Below are 14,584 nucleotides of genomic sequence, written 5' to 3' on the forward strand. Positions count from 1 at the left end.
CTCTATGCAAGAATCACTGCTCGCCTCTTGATGAGACTCCAGACAATACAGAACTCAGCTGAAAGACTCCTAATTGACCTCCCCAGAAGGACCAACATCAAACCACATTTCAAGAAACTACACTGGCTGCCGTTTCAGGAGAGATGCTAGTACAAGATACTGACGCACGCCTACAAGGTCCTGCACAACAAAGGACCAACATGCATTAACAAATGCAGTGCGTCCATTGGGGCGTAGGGGCGTAGCCCCCCCTCCTGCAGCCACCCGCAGGAGACGCCGAGGGAGAACTGACAATACATGCCAGTCAGCATGACATCAGACCGCCCACCCCCTTCAGAGTCTAAAGGGGGTGGGTGGTCTGGCGTCATGTTGACTGACATGACACGGGGCAGCAGGCAGCAACACAACACAAGTGCGCATGAGTGGGGACGTAGGGCGAACTTGTGTTTTTACTTGTTAGCGCATGCCCATTAGGAGTCCCTTGGTCTCCTAATGGGCAGGCAGCAGGCGAGGAGTAACCGTGCCCTAAGCCACCCCTGGCGCTGCAGCAGCGCCAGGATTGGCTTAGGGGTTGCCACTCCAGTGCTGCTGTTCCTGTTTCGGTTTGAAGACGAGGTGCCAACGCGGACTAGGAGCAGAGGCGGTCAGGTAAGTTTTCTAAATGTTATTCTCCCTCTGCACCTCCCCCGCGACTGACCCCCCCTGCAACCCTCACCGTGACCCCCCCCCCTCCCCGCGCGAGTACTGCGAGCCTTGACTGCCTATCACAACACGCTCACCTGAATTGTTAATGTTTCCCTATACTGACTCTCAGCCCTCTCTTTTATGGAGGGAGCGTGAGCGGGCCCCATGATCCCTGCTATCTAGAGCACTCTCTGAGAGTGTTCCAAAAAAGATAAACGCTTTTAGAGGCCAGGAAGAAAGAAACGTTCTCACAGATCAGAACAGGCAGTCTCCGAGCCCGGTATTACTCAGATGAAGTGCTCATATAACATTTGTTAGCAATGACTTGAAACTGGGCCCTTCTGTATAAACAGCGCTCCAGAGACAAAGAATGAATTACCACTACAGACGAATTACACTTTATGAGATGTTTGTATTTGAGCAAACTGTGTGCTGGCTGCCCTTATGTAAGATCACAGCATGTATAATCAACTGGGAGGTGTGCTCAACATCATCTCCTGCGCCGACGACACCCAGCTGATCCTCTCCCTGACCAACGACCCCGGCACCGCCAGAGCCAACCTTCACGAAGGGATGAAAGAGGTAGCCGAATGGATGATGAACAGCCGCCTGAAACTGAACTCGGACAAGACGGAAGTCCTCATCCTGGGATCCTCACCCTCCGCCTGGAACGACTCCTGGTGGCCCCCCGCCCTAGGCAGCGCACCCAAACCAACAGACCACGCACGCAACCTGGGCTTCATCCTGGACTCCTCCCTCTCCATGACCAGACAAGTCAACGCCGTTTCTTCGTCGTGCTTCAATATCCTGCACATGCTACGTAAGATCTTCCGGTGGATCCCCACCGAGACCAGGAAGACGGTCACCCAGGCCCTCGTCACCAGCCGTCTGGACTACAGCAACACCCTCTACGCCGGAACCACCGCCAAACTCCAGAAGAGACTCCAGCGGATCCAGAACGCCTCAGCACGACTCATCCTGGACATCCCCCGTCGCAGCCATATCTCCGGACACCTGAGAGATCTACATTGGCTCCCGGTCAACAAGAGAATCACCTTCCGCCTCCTCACCCACGCACACAAAGCCCTACACAGCCAAGGCCCAGGATACCTCAACAGCCGCCTCAACTTCTACGCTCCCAAACGCCAGCTTCGTTCGTCCAGCCACGCCCTCGCCGCCGTCCCCCGCATCCGCAGGGCCACCACAGGGGGACGGTCCTTCTCCTACCTCACCGCCAAGACATGGAACTCCCTCCCCACCCACCTCCGCCTGACCCAGGACCACCTCGCCTTCAGGAAGCAACTCAAGACCTGGTTGTTCGAGCAGTAGCAGATCCCCCCCCCCACCCCAGCACCTTGAGACCCTCTGGGTAAGTAGTGCGCTATATAAATACGATGATTGATTGATTGATTGATTGAGAAGGGGAGGAAATATCAGCTTACTCGTATGAGGCTGTGGGCATGAGAAGAGAAAGAACACCCAATGCATACTGTTATTTCTCAATTTTTCAGTGGAGCTGTCGAGTGCGTCACAGGCCAGGAGAGCTAAAGATGGAGCTCAAGGTGGACAAAGGTCGGCACTATCGACATGATTTTTATTATTCTTTTGTGGAAGGTTTTTTGGTTTGTGGACCTTATACAACTCACGTTTGATGTGCCCAAGTTCAGTTTAGGTGTGCAGAAGAAAATGTAATATGTGAATGTAAATTACATATCACAGAATCAGGATTTGTATACATTTTAAAAGCGGTAGTAATAGGAGACGCACCAAAAACTAGAGATGGCCCTCCTTTTGGCACGAATGTGTCATTTAGTGGTCAGTGGACCTGTTTATTTAGGTCAAGCTTGGGCAGGGGATGTGCTGCTCTGCAGGCATGCTGTATGAGAGTATGGACTTTAAGCTCCACCCAATTTCGGCCAATATTTTTCACTGGCTCGTTTCTTCGTCCTTTGTAAATGCTGGCTTCTGATTCGGTAATCAGCTTGTTAGTCCCTCCTTAGTACTGCCTTGTCTTCTTTTGTAACCTTCCATGAGGCCAGGCCCTTTTACTTCTGTTATTACACAATTGCTGAACTTCTTCGCATGCAGTGACAAACAGCCTACAATAACACCAGTGTCTGTGGGGAGGTTGCATGCATTCTCGGGTCTGTGCTGAGCACCCCCAGCTGCTCAGAGGCCCCAGCAGACGTGGTGCTATCGACTGTAGTCTGTCACCAGGCAATGTCAGGCCTAGACAGGCTGTAACAAATGAAACCTATTGAGTGCAGTGCAGTGAAGGGGGAGTGATGTCTGTGTGAGTGCAGGGTGAGCAGTGTGCCTGTGTGAGTCCAGGTGAGTGATGTCTGTGTGAGTGCAGGGTGAGCAGTGTGCCTGTGTGAGTGCAGGGTGAGTGATGTCTGTGTGAGTCCAGGGTGAGTGATGTCTGTGTGAGTGCAGGGTGAGCAGTGTGCCTGTGTGAGTGCAGGGTGAGTGATGTTTGTGTGAGTCCAGGGTGAGTGATCTCTGTGTGAGTGCAGGGTGAGCAGTGTGCCTGTGTGAGTCCATAATGAGTGATGTCTGTGTGAGTCCTGGGTGAGTGATGTCTGTGTGAGTGCAGGGTGAGTGAGCAGTGTGCCTGTGTGAGTCCATGGTGAGTGATGTCTGTGTGAGTCCTGGGTGAGTGATGTCTGTCTGAGTGCAGGGTGAGCAGTGTGCCTGTGTGAGTCCAGGGTGAGTGATGTGGATGGGCGAATGCTGGCTTAGTGATGTGTCAGGGAAGGGTGAGTAATGGGTCTATGTTTGCATATGTGACTGCAGGGAGAGAGATGTATCTGTGCAAGTGCAGAGACTTGTCTGGCTACTACCAGAGATGTATTGGCCAAGCCACCTCTTTCTCAAATGTGCTTGAGAATGCACCATTTGCCCACTCTTTTTTCAAAATCTTCTCGTGGGAGAACCCCCCGAACCCACCATAGGTGGTTGGGCCTTGCTCGCTTGCCACAATGCAGTATTTACGCCCCACCACTTTCAAATGTCACTAGCAGCCCCTGAGAGTAGATCGTGCTCTGCAGGCAGGGAAAAGACTTATTTGAATTGCTGAATATATATAGAACGCTTAGCGTTCTTTGCTGATTAAGCATTCTATTACTCATTAACATACTTTTAAGCGGATCGAACGCTTTATTCTAAACCTTGCCAGCTAATTTGCATATTTCTCGAACAACTTGGAACAAACGATCAAACAATAGTAATTTTTCATGTTTAGTTAAAAAACCATTTTAACAAGCTATTAGTGAATCTAACTTTTATTTCAGGAGTGAATCTAACTCTTTATTCAGGAATATTGATGATAATGGTTAAACAATAGGATTACACATTCCTATTACCCAAATAACATTCCAAGCTTGAATTGCAAGTTATTAGAGAAATGGTATGAAGAAAGTTCTATAATCAAGCAGCAGTAATGAGCCAGATGGACATTGGCACAAAGAATGCTGCTCAGTGAGTTTTATAAAAGGTCTATTTTGCGCAGTAACGCAATATTGGTTGTTCACTAACTTTTTCTTTTCAGAGCTCCTTCCCAGCTGTTCCCATTCTAATTTCCCTTCCCCCCACTTGATCACTTCGATCCTCTCTGAAATATACAATCAGAGTTGAAGGATTCGAGAGGTGGGCCATTGAGCCATTGCATCAGACCCTGAGGAAGGTTCCACCTGGCAGCATTGGTTAATAAATTGCAATACAACAAACATAATAATCTTCTAAGAAAACACAAATTTAGAAAAGTGCAATCAAATGGCTTATGGGTTTCCAAGAATCAATATCATAAACAAATGCAATTTCAGATAAATGTTTTTAGAGCACTATACATTGATAGTCATGTATGCTGGCAGAGAATCTGAACTGATAGAGTGGAGCGCTAAAGCATAGGCAGATATAGAAAGAGCTAATCTTGGGTTGTCCAGGCATCTCAGTTCATTACTCCACTAGGCACTCTGATATTCTGCAACCTGGAGGTCACCTGCAAGGTAATCCCCCTTCATTATGAGTTTAATATGTTATGGGTCACACTGCATTGCTAGATCTGATCCTCTGGTTGGTCACACTGCACTGTGGAATTTGAGAAGGCTTGCACCATCTGGGAAAAATATAGGTGCTAGATGCTCCTTTTCCTCTTGCCTGATCGTTCACAGTGCCTGATGAAAGTTACTACGGTGCTAGTAATCACAACTGCCTCACCTGTAGGAGAGCATCATTGCATGTAAACCGACATATATATTAATTGTTGATTGCACAGGCTCCTTCCTGCACACTCAACTTCACAGTTGTCTCAACTCCTGTTCTGTTATGTCTTTAATTTGCCAATTATCAGTGTTCTTCCATTAATATGGTCTTATTAAGATTTTGGGGAGTTTACCAAAGAAGTAAATGGGCAGAGCAATTAAGCAATTATACAGTGGAATATTAGGAGACATGGTTTATGAATAGTTCAAGGGTGGAACCTCTGAGCACAGGTGGAAGTTGGAGCCCTGTGTAGAAAAAGAGGTAGAGCCCACATGAACAGGTGGAAGCTAGATCTCCTATGCATAGTTGCCAGCTATAACTACTATGCAGAGCTGGAGGTTACAACCCCAAGAAAATGTGCAGGTTAAGACCCCAAGCACAGGTAGTTTGTGGAAACTCTGCAACCCCTCGGCAAGGATTGAGGATAAAACACCTGCGAAAAGTGGAAGCTAAAATCTTTGTGTACAGGTAAGGGTTGAAACCACTATTTACAGGTGGATGTTAGAACCTCTGGGCACAGGTGGTGAATACTACCCTGAGGCAGAGGTGGAGGATAGGACCTCTTCGCACATTATGCATCACAGGGATTCATTCAACTGAGTGGCAGTAGAAGAACGTCACCATTTTCTGCCTTAATCACAGTCAGACACAAAGTGGAAAATCATTTTGTTGTACTAGTCTTTCAAGTGGAACCTCATTAAACTCATCTTCAATCACGGAACAATTACCCATGACCATTAGAAGGGTACGTGGCATCTTATTGATCCTATGATCTTTGGGGGTGTAGTTTGTCTCAAATTGAGGATTCAAGACCTATTCGGTGTGGCTTCCACTACTTTTACACTCCCCGTAACACCTTGTGCACATAGACATCAACATGTGCATGCCATGTTTAGAATACTGGATTAATGGAAAAGGAATTTAGAGCTGGTCTTAATTTATGGAATCATTTTTTCAGGTTACTTTTTTCACAAGGGCTTTGCACGACCTTATTTTAGTCTATGTGGTGCCTATCACTGAACAAAAATATAAATCAAACAATTTAAGGGGGCAGTTAAAAATCAAGTCAGTCAAGTACAGAAGAACAAATAAATGCTGAATAAGAAAGCTTTCTCTTTTTCAACGCCTCACAGAGTGACCAGATGTTCCATATTTGCTGACAAAGTCCTGTTTTATAAACCATCTTCCCAGACAGATTTTGAAAATGTAGTATGTTCTGGTTTCAGGGGGTTAAATGAATACATTTTTCTCTGCCCCAGTGCAGAATCAGTTAGTAGGTTCAAACACAAAGCAATTTGACTAACATATAATACTGAGTGTAAAGGCTGCATTTAATTCTTAAAATACCGAAGGTTCTGTGATTTCTATGCTGACAAGCGCTGTCAATTAAGCCATTCTGTCCTCTTTGGTAACTGCAAAACTGTTAGTTCTACTTATATGTTTGTGGCATGCCCCAGTTTTCTGTTTCAATAATTTGGTCACCCTACCCTTCATACATTGTATAATATGAGGTAACCCAACTAGAGTGCAATTTGTAATACATGCTTTCTTATATTCAGTTCATTCTTGGGATTGCTGTCAGGTGTGAACTTGAATGTTACATTGCATATTCCTACCTAATGAATGTCTTGTCCCAGTCATAAAATTAAATTCATGTTTTCTAACCAGTGTGGACTCTGAGCCTTGTCACATTCAATAACATTCATATTGTTTCTCTGTGGGTTGGACATTCTGGTGTACCAGTAAGTTTCCTTTTGTAATGAAATCTTTATCACATTTGATACAGTCATATGGTTTCTCTCCAGTGTGGAATGTCTGCTATTGCATTTTCTTATCCTTTCTACTAATCGCCTTGTCACATTCAGTGCGTTCATATGGTTCCTTCCTCCTATAGAGATTCAAATGTTTATTTAGTGATGAGTTTGTGATGAACGTCTTTTCACACTGAGTAAATTTAGGTTCACAGCACCGTCAGATTTCAAATGATATAGTAGCCCATTCTTTGTACTGTATACCTTCCCACATTCAGTACACTGATGTGGCTTCTCCGGGTGGAAAATCTCAGACGAGAAAACAGTCTTTCTTTTTATGAATGCATGACTTGTCACATCCTGCTATCGACAGCACATTGGATCTGTCTTTGTTATGAATGCCTTGTCTCATTCTGATCAGTGGTATGGTTTCCACCACGTATGAACCTACCAATGCAAAATGGTCCTCACTTTTCAACAAATGCCCTGTCATGAATGAGTACATTGATAAAATGTGCCCTGGTGTGAATTCATATGGTCTGTCTCCTGTGTGGGTTCTCCAATGTTGCACTAAGTGTTTTTTCTAATGAATCTCTTGTCACACCAATTACAAGCATATGGTTACTTGCCATGTGGATTTTCTGATATAGTACTAATAGGCGCTTTAAAGTGAATGCCTTGTCCTATTCAGTACTTCATAGGGTCTTTTTCCAGTGTGGACTTTCTGATGCTGCGTTAGGATGTTCTTTGCAACAAATGCTTTGTCACATCAAGTGTATTCATATGATTTATCCCCAGCGTGGACTTCCAGATGTAGCATTAGGCAGTCCTTTGAAAGAAACCCCTCCTCATATTCATTACAACCGTATGGTTTCTCTCCAGTGTGGATTTTCAGCCTTTGTACTGGGTTGTGCTTTAGAGGGAATGCCTTGGCACATTCAGTGCATTCCTATTGTTTCTGTCCCGTGTAGACCTTTAGATGTTGCATTAGTCAGTCCTTAGAATAAAGGTCTTCTCATATTCACTACAATCATGCGGTTTCTCTCCAGGGTGGATTGTCTGATGTCATACTGGCATGTGCTTTAGAGTGAATCACTTGTCACATTCAGCGCATTCATATGATTTCTCTTCAGTGTGGGATTTCTGATGTTGTACTAGCTTGTACTTTAGAGCAAATGCCTTTTCACATTCAGTACATTCATATGGTTTCTCTCCTGTGTGTACTTTCAGATGTTGCATTAGGTGTGTCTTTCTCCTAAATGCCTTGTCACATTCACTGCATTCATATGGTCTCTCCCCTGTGTGGGTTCTCTGATGTTCTAACAAGTGGTGTTTTCTACTGTATGCCTTGTCACATTCAGTGCATTCATATGGTTTCTCTCCAGTGTGGGTTTTCTGATGTACCATGAAGTCCTGTTTCCTAAAGAATGCTTTGTCACACTCACTACAACCATAAGGTTTCTTCCCTGTATGGATTTCCCGATGACGTTCTAGCTGGTACTTTAGAGTGTATGCTTTGTCACATTCAGTACATTTATATGGTGTCTCTCCTGAGTGGACTTTCTGGTGTCGCACTAGGCATCCCTTAGCAGAAAAAACCTTGTCACATTCATTGCATTTATATGCTTTCTTTCCAGTGTGGGTTTCCTGATGCCTCATTAACCGCTGTTTGGTAATAAATGCCTTCCCACATTCACGACAACCATGTGGTTTATTTTCGGTATGTAACTTCTGATGTAATAAAAGCGTGGACATTTTAGGGAATGCCTTGCCACAGTCTGCGCAATCATATGGTTTCTCTCCAGTGTGAGTTTTTTCATGTTGCTTTAATTCCATTTTTGTAACAAATGCCTTCTCACATTCACTACAACCATACGGCTTCTCTCCGGAGTGGAGTTTCTGATGTCGCAAGAGATGGCCTTTTCTGAAGAATGCCTTCTCACATTCACTACAGCCATATAGTTTCTCCCCGGTGTGGATTTTCTGATGTTGCAAGAGATAAGCTTTTGCAATGAATGCCTTGTCACATTCACTACAAACATATGGTTTCTCCCCGGTGTGGATTTTCTGATGTTGCAAGAGATATCTTTCTCTTAGAATGCCTCATCACATTCAGTGCATTTATAAGGTTTCTCCCCAGTATGGAATTTCTGATGTACAATAAGGGCTCCCTTTGTAATGAATGCCTTGTCACATTCAGTGCATGTATATGGTTTCTCCCCAGTGTGCACTCTCTGATGTCGTATTAGGGATGCACTTGTATTGAACGCCTTGTTACATTCCGTGCATTCATATGGTTTCTCTCCAGTGTGGACTCTTTGATGTCGTATTAGTTCTCGGTTAGTAATGAATGCCTTCCCACATTCACTACAACAGTGCGGTTTATTTCCAGTGTGGATTTTCTGATGTTCCTTTAACACCGCTTTTCTAACAAATGCCTTGTCACATTCAGCACATTTATAAGGTTTTTCCCCGTTGTGGACTCCATAATGTTGATTTAGCTCTCCCCTTGTAAAGAATGCCTTGTTACATTCGGTACATTTATATGGTTTCTCCCCTGTGTGGACTGCATGATGTCGCATTAGCTCTTTTTTTGTTATGAATGCCTTGTTACATTCTGTACATTTATATGGTTTCTCTCCAGTGTGGATTTTCAGATGTCGCATTAGGGTTGTCTTTTCAATGAAAGCTTTGTCACATTCAGTACATTTATATGGTTTCTCTCCAGTATGCATGTTCATATGTCGCATTAGGGTTGTCTTTCCAACAAATGCCTTGTCGCATTCTGTACATTTATATGGCTTCTCTCCAGTGTGGATTTTCAGATGTTGCATTAGATTTGTCTTTGCAGCAAATGACCTGTCACATTCACTACAATGAAAGGGTTTCTCTCCAGTGTGGAATCTCTGATGCCGTTTTAACAGCTTTTTGCCAATGAATGCCTTATCACATTCAGTACAATGAAAGGGTTTCTCTCCAGTGTGGAATCTCTGATGCCGTTTTAACAGCTTTTTGCCAATGAATGCCTTATCACATTCAGTACATTTATATGGCTTCGCTGCAGTGTGGATTTTCAGATGTTGCATTAGTTGTCCCTTTGTAATGAATGCCTTGTTGCATTCACTACAATAAATGGGTTTCTCTCCGGTGTGGAATTTCTGATGTTGGTTTAACAGCTCTATTCTATGGAATGCCTTGTCACATTCAGTACATTTATAAGGGTTCTCTCCAGTGTGGATTTTCAGATGTTGCATAAGGTTTGCCTTTGCAAAGAATACCTTGTCACATTCATGTGATTTTTGGCCAGTGTGGACGTTTTGCTGTCGTATTAGCTCTGCCTTTGTAATGAATGCTGGATTACATTCAGTTAGTTTAAAAGGTTTACCATCAGTATGGACAGTATGATGTGACTGCAAGTTTCCCATTGTTATGAATGTGTTTTCCTCAACAGGACTTGCCTGATCAATCAGCAGGTGTCCTTTTGCATGCAATGCCGTCTGACATTCAGTACATTCATATAACTTCTTCCCGGTGTCAAGACTCTTTTGATTGAATGTCTGCCCACATTACTTACATTTATATTGTTATAATCTTGCATGGGCGACCTTGTGTAACTTTGGACGGCCTGCATCCCTGAATGTTTTATCACATTCAGAATAGTCATAAAGTCATTGCATTGAGTGTGCTTTATGTTCAAGCCTGAGTCACATTAAATACATTTTGTCCTTCTTCTATACTGACTTCATGTGCTCCTTTTATAATGCTATAAGAAATGTCTTTGAGGATTTAAGTACATTTAGAAGTTCTCTATTCCCTAGTGTCTCTCTGGTTAGTCTTTTCAAGTGGAGTCTTTTTTCACGCTGTTTGTGGGTGTAGATTAAGATATCTTATTGATTATGAACAGGTCTTCATGGGATAGGTTTCAATGCCCAGCTGTGCATACTTTGGCTTTAATAAATAGCCTTATGTCCTTTCCATCTTCCATTCTTAAAGCATTTTTTTCATCTGCAACAAAACAAAAAAAGTGAGTCAATAACAAAGAAACAATAATTATGATCTAATGTTATCCAGCAAGGCTTAAACTGCACATTTATAACAAAGTAAAAGAAACTCTGCAATACACTTCCTGTCTTTGTTATGTTATGTTAATAGCTATTTCTAAAGCGCACGCACACCCGTAGGTTTCATGGCGCTATTTGTAAAGGAAAGAAAGCACAAACTCTAAGCATATGCCTGCTTGAATAGTCACATTTTCAAGGACTTCCTAAAAGCCAGAAGATCATTGCAGTGCCTAATGGGTGGCGGAAGGGAGTTCCAGAAAGTGGCCGCCAGATAGTAAAAGCAGCTACCTCCTTGACGTTTCTTTCTAAATAGGGGAACGGTTCTAGGCCAAGGTGAACAGAGCGTAGGTTGCGCGGTGGTTTATAGTTGGTGACCAGATTCCTGATGAATTTGGTGCCATTGCCATGCAATGTCTTAAAAGTAGTACATCCCGCTTTAAAGGCGAGCCTTTGGGCCACTGGCAACCAGTGGAGTTTTTCCAACCCAGCTCTAACTGATTGCCACTTGGGTTGTTTCCAGATAAGTATGGCCGCCTGGTTCTTTACCATCTGGAGACGTTTTAGCAGACCTGCTGGGAGGCCCAGATAGAGGCCGTTCGAGAAGTCCAGATGGGAAAGTACATGGCCTATAACTACTTGTATGAGTGCTGAGTGTGTTAATAGGCGAGCTATTTTTCAGATTTTTCTGAGTTGGAAGAAGTTGGAAGATACAACAGCTCCTACCTGTCCTTTAAGTGATAGGTCTGCGCTGAGAGTGACCCCTAAGCTTTTGAGCGAGTGGGTCTTAGTGGGAGGAGATCCCATGTCGAGTGGCCAGAAGTGTCGACCACAGCTCAGTTCACTTTTCCCGGGCAAGACAAGTTCTGTCTTGCCCGGGTTGAGTTTGAGATGGTTGAGGTTCATCCATCTCTGTATATGTGACATGGTTGACTGAAATTCGGCAACCGAGTCCGTAGAGTTTAGGGGAATGATTAGCTGGAAGTCGTCAGCATAGTTAAAAATGGTGATTTTATGTTTTTTTAAGGAGTGTAACAACGGGCGGAGGTATAGATTAAAAAATAAAGGTGAGAGTGACAAACCTTGAGGCACCCCACAGATAGATGGGGTCCTGGGGGCTGTAAATGTCCCTAATCTCACTGACTGTGCACGATTCGTAATAAAGGAAGCTATCCAATTCAGGGTGGGACCCCTGAGGCCGGCCTGCTCAACACAGTTCATCAGTATATTATAATCAACCGTGTCAAACGCGGCCGACAAATCAAGAAGCACCAGGGCCTGGTGGATGCCCTTGTCCGCGTTAGATCTTAAAGTATCCTGAACTGCCAGAATCACAGTTTCTGTTGAGTGAGATGGCCGAAAACCTGTTAGGTACTCAGAATTTTCAATGTAGTTGGATAGACATCTAGACATGTGAGCCTCGAGTAATTTGGACAGGAAGGGGAGAAGGGAGATGGGCCTACAATTGGCCGGGTCCAAGGGGTCTGCTCCGGGTTTTTTCACTAGTGGGATCACCGTGGCATTCTTAAAGTTGCCGGGAACCTTGCCTTGTGAGAGTGATTCATTTAAAAATGGAAGGATGCTTAGTGGAAAAGCTGAGCAAACCTCCTTCAAAATGTGAGGTGGGCAACTATCATTGGGTGAATCGGATTTGCATGGGAGAGAAGCTCTGAAAATGGTTTAGCATCAATAGGGGGAAGAGCGTCTAGTGTGAGTGGGTTATGATAGATATCATCTATAGGATCCAGACAGAGCGGGTTTTGGATACTCTTCTTTATTGTAACAATTTTGTCTATGAAAAAGTCATTTAATGAGCTGCAGAGCTCCTGAGAGGGGCCAAGAGAGGGGCTGTTCTTTCACTATTACATAAATCGTTTTGGATATTAAAAATATCCTTAGATTTGTTCTGGGAGTTTAGAATTTTTGCTGAAAAATAATCTGGTTTGCTTTTCAAAATAATCTTTTGATAGTTTCTATCTTCAGTTTCTATATGATGTGAGCTGCAGAGGGGATTTGTCAGTATAAAAGTCAGTGGCTATCCTTGCTTGTATGTTTTTAAGCTGAGCAGATTCATTTTCACAATTTCTACAAAGGGCTTTCAGGGACTTTTGCTTTTATTACTGTTTGCTTTGTCGTGTAGTTCCTATATATCCTATACAGGACCTGTGCGTTTTGATAGCAAACTGTGGGATTTGTGGCAAACTGGTTCCGAGCACCCCCACTGGATATGTTAGCCTGTTTGCATAAGCTAGCTTAGAGTGTGTAAAGCTGGCGACCTTACCCGTCGGGAATGGTGGAGCCCAACCTCAACTGATCTGTCGTTTCCGGCTTCTCCACAGGATCACGAGTGGGTACACGGAAACGAGACTGCTAGCGAGTACGAAGACAACGGGCCCTTTAAGTGGGCGTCGTCATACGAGGGTGAAGCCCCGACCCTCCGTGACGTCTCTGACTCTGGATTGGTTAAAACAGGGGAAGTCCTGTACACCGTGTGTGGAGACACCGCGAGGAGGAAGGCGGAACCCGAGGAGACGGAGAAGCGGAGTACGTCGGAAGCAGAGACCGGAAGGACTGAAGTAGGAGCCTACGGAGGAGCTAGCGGAGAAGCTGAACCACAAGGCGAGCCAGGAGGCCAACGACCCTGCGGACCACCGTGCCACACTCCCGAGGGAGGAGTGTGGCTGACACAGGTACGGTGGCGTTTGGCGGCTTGGCTAGGAAAGCGTAATGCTAGCGTGTAGAGCGCAGCTGTGTATAATTCTTACCTCCACTGAATCCGACCTTCCAACCTATCTCACCTTCCCCTCACCCTACCCTTTCTTACCGCTACCCCTCTTGCACTGAGCACTGTAGTTACTTGTAGATACACCGGCTGTAAACCACACACTCCCTGGGTCCCCATGGTGCAATCCCTATAGAGGACTGTGACCTAAAGGCTTTCCGCCCTGTTGGTCTTCTTTCTTACATGTGGAGAGACTCCTGACGCCCGAAGAAAGAACTCAACTTCCTGGGGAAACGCCTATAGACGAGCAGCACCACGGACTCCAGTACCTTCGCCCGGGAAAGACTAACTTTCAGGACACGAAAGACGTTGGTTAATAAGCCTATAAGAACTCTAAAAATAAAACCTTCCTTAAACCCTACAGTTGGTGTCACGGTCGTCCCTTCACCCACGTCAACACTGGTGTCAGAAGTGGGATCCTCCCCTTCCCAAATGACCATGGCAATGGAACAAGTGATCCAAACGCTTATTGATGGACAACAAAAATTGGAATGGGCAATAGGCCAACAGATAAATACAGCAGACGCTGACCGGGACTTATTCAAAATGTCTATGACCCAACAGTTGGACGCCATCCAAAAAGTTGTACAAACTCCCCTCTCGACAACCGCAACAGACAGGAGACCGATAGATCCACACCCGTCAGGGGTAGCCTTGCAAAAATATGTGAATGGGGAAGATCCGGACGCGTTTCTGCTAAACTTTGAATGTGCCGCCAGGGCATGTGGGTGGCCGGAAGAAAAATGGCCTTTCTTTTTGGCGCCCTTACTCTCGGGAGAAGCACAAACTGCCTATCAAGTGGCGAATCATACAGGAACGTCTTCGTATGCCGACATAAAAGCGGTGATTTTAGATCACCTAGGAATGGATGCGGAAGCATACCGTCTTCGGTTTAGAAAAGAGAAGGGAATACCGGGTGAGAACCCAAAAACCATGTATCTGAGAGTAAAAATGGTGGCTGAGAAATGGCTCAGGCCAGATATTCGGAGTAAGGAAGAGGTCATGACCAGTATCATACTGGAACAGTTCATGGAAGTCTTACCATA

General features: G+C 44.8%; 1 protein-coding gene and 1 pseudogene across 2 annotated transcripts in view; one reads left to right on the forward strand and one right to left on the reverse strand.

Annotated features, from left to right (window-relative positions):
* Window positions 1-14,584, forward strand: part of LOC147709853 (uncharacterized) — a 304,085-nt gene that overhangs the window by 163,545 nt on the left and 125,956 nt on the right. The gene's annotated exons all lie outside the window — the stretch shown is intronic.
* Window positions 3,981-10,702, reverse strand: LOC147709855 (uncharacterized; annotated as a pseudogene). The gene has a single exon (XR_015296741.1). The product of XR_015296741.1 is annotated as an uncharacterized LOC147709855 (transcript).

The sequence above is a fragment of the Lissotriton vulgaris genome, chromosome 6 (genome assembly GCF_964263255.1).
Source record: "Lissotriton vulgaris chromosome 6, aLisVul1.2, whole genome shotgun sequence".
In the NCBI taxonomy this organism is placed as follows: Eukaryota; Metazoa; Chordata; class Amphibia; order Caudata; family Salamandridae; genus Lissotriton; species Lissotriton vulgaris.